Source organism: Cyprinodon variegatus, unplaced genomic scaffold (genome assembly GCF_000732505.1).
Source record: "Cyprinodon variegatus isolate N-32 unplaced genomic scaffold, C_variegatus-1.0 Scaffold1492, whole genome shotgun sequence".
NCBI classification, from domain to species: Eukaryota; Metazoa; Chordata; class Actinopteri; order Cyprinodontiformes; family Cyprinodontidae; genus Cyprinodon; species Cyprinodon variegatus.
This window is the reverse complement of record NW_015151945.1, coordinates 100,282-103,157: the sequence shown is the minus strand read 5'-3', so window position 1 is coordinate 103,157 and position 2,876 is coordinate 100,282.

Below are 2,876 nucleotides of genomic sequence, written 5' to 3'. Positions count from 1 at the left end.
CTCCTCCGTGTGTGTTCTGCATCTTGGGCTTGCCTCTGTTTACCCATCATGACAAGAGGAACCCCAGAGGAACCATAGAGGAACTCGATAGGACCTACAGTGGAACCCCAGAGGAACCATAAAGGAACTACAGAGGAACCATAGAGGAACGTCAGAGGAACATCAGAGGAACCACCCATGATCATAACAGAACCAATAAAAGCAAATAAAATGGAACCACTATAGAACCTCTATAGAACGTCCTTTGAACCTCTGTGGAACCTCTAAAGAACATCTATAGGATCTCTGTGGAACTTCTAAAGAACCTCTTTAGAACCTATGTGGAAACAGCAGGAGCATCAGAGGAGCATCACGAGCTGAAGGATTGTTTCTGTCGCCTGAAGCTAATCCTGAGGTCAAAGGTCACAGCGTGCTGCTTTGAAGGAGCTACAGGAACCATCTGATCCTGCTTCTCTCTTCTCAAACAGCTGATTGGCTGAATGTTGGACCACAGCTTCCAGAGCAAACATGGACCGTACCTCCTGACCGGGTCGGCCCAGTTCTGCCTCCTGACTGGTTCGGTCCAGTTCTGCCCTGCATGAGCTTCTGCCATCAGTGTCTGAAATCTTTACTAGATCAGTTCATCTTTCCACTGAGCTGCCCTTTGAAATGCAAAGCAGGACATTTCTGTAACATCTGGATGGAACAACATTCAGCAGAAGTCGTGGAGGAAGCGCTCCTCCGTTCCGCTGTGAAAGTTTAGAAGACAAAGACACAAAAACCAACAGATGTCCCTTAGTCTCTCAGCAGGAGAGCGAGACAGAGACATTCAAACAATCAGAAACAGAAAGCTGGAGCGGCTCTGGTTCCCTGATGATATGGACGTCTGAGGATGGATGGAATGCTGAGGAGGTTTCTGTGCCTCTGAGACCCAGAACCTGCTGCTGGTTGCTGACTCACCTCAAACAGACGAACTGGAATGACTCAGCAGAGAAAATCCACCTCAAACAGGAAGAACCCAGATGTTCCAGGATGAAGCTTCATCCAGAGCTGAACACAGGGAGGCAGCAGCTCTGGTCTTCTGAGGCAGGAAGCACCTTACCTTACCTGCTTTTAGCCTCCTACAGGCTGTAACACAGCTCTGCCCCTCCTACACCTGTTGCTTCTCTCTGCTAACTGCTATTGTTTGTTCTTCCAGCGGTATGTCTGCTGGAGCAACCTGACTGAGCTAGCTAGCATTAGCTCGCTGAACAGGAGGAGGCAGGAAGCTGTAGCTTTTCCCCTGCTGTTCCAGTTCGGCTTTTAGCCGACGGCTCCTCTGAGCTCAGAGATCTGGGACCAAATCAGCAACAAGCAGTGAAGTTCTGGGTCCCTCAAGGGCAGAGGAACTTCCTGCTCTGGTTCAGTTTGACCTTGGCTGTGGAGAAGGATCTCCTCATGCCTCCGTTCCCAGGAATCTCCTTCTCCACCAGCAGGTAGCGCTCACGGCCAGGTCAAGAGAGAAGGCAGACAGATGGAGAGGACTCGTCAGTCTGAGCCCACGGTGTGCTTTCTGCTTCACTACAATCAGCGTGTGTCACGACTGCACCGCTTCAAACAAGACACTTGATGAGGGGAGGAGGAGGGAGCAGAGCGCTGCTCATAAGGCCACAGCAGAGCCCACGCAGCCCTGGATACGCGCTCATCAGGCCGGCACCTGGAGGAGGCTTTAGGGGGAGGCAGCGGGAGGAGGTTGAACAGCCCGGAGAGTTGGAAGAACTTCCTGCAGGTTGAAACCATGATCAAACTAATGGAATTGCCTAAACTCCCCTTATTGGTTCCTTTTATGATAAGAAGAGAAGAGGCCTCATCATGGACCAGTAAATCCACTGGTTACCAGCATTCAATGTTTTTCTGCTTCATAAAGTCGTTAGAAACTCTAAAGGCCAATCAGTGGAACCGGCAGCAAGTTCTGCCAAGAAGGACTTTGTTTGGAGTCACTTCCTGGAGAGAGTCTAATCTTCAGCAGATAACAGGAAGTCTGAGGTTTATGCTCTTCAGCTTAAACTGGTCTATCAGGGAAGGTGTTGATGTGGGGAACCAAGGTCATCTAGAGGAACTCCCAGGGCTGTTTCCAAACAGCTGGCCTGATGAGTGAGTCTCAGAGGCTCCGCCTTTGAGCTTCCCTCAGTAGAACAGAACGAAGCGAAGATGCATTCTGCCACCGTGGATTAAAAGTCATTCATGTTTAAGAAATACAGACAGACTCTGTGCGAAAACATTTACATCCTTTTAAAAAAAGAACTTCTGCTTTAAACCTTCAAAATTGTTTTTAACACGAACAACAAGCACCATGAAATTCACCCCGGGAACCAAGCCCCGCCCACAGCGTGGTATGTACAGTGGAGGCGCAGAAACACAGACACCGTTAGCAAACTCCCGTCATGCAGACAACAAGAGAGGAGATGGAGAGGAGACCTGAGGAGCAGGATGTGCTGTGGTTCAGGGGGGTGTTCTGGTCCTCCTATAGCCCCCGACCAGAGGACCCCACCTGGAAATGACCTTTAACACAAAGCTCCTCTGCTTTGGGGCCTCCATGATGTCAGACCTCACAGACGCAGGGAATCAGTGAGTGGACAGAAGAAGAAGGTCATGATACACCCGGCAAAAAGAAGGAATGAGGAGTCAGCTCCTCCTCCAGGAGTCAGCTCCTCCTTTAGGAGTCAGCTCCTCCTCCAGGAGTCAGCTCCTCCTCCAGGAGTCAGTTCCTCCTTCAGGAGTCAGCTCCTCCTCCAGGAGTCAGCTCCTCCTCCAGAAGTCAGTTCCTCCTTAAGGAGTCAGCTCCTCCTCCAGAAGTCAGTTCCTCCTTAAGGAGTCAGCTCCTCCTCCAGAAGTCAGCTCCTCCTCCAGGAGTCAGC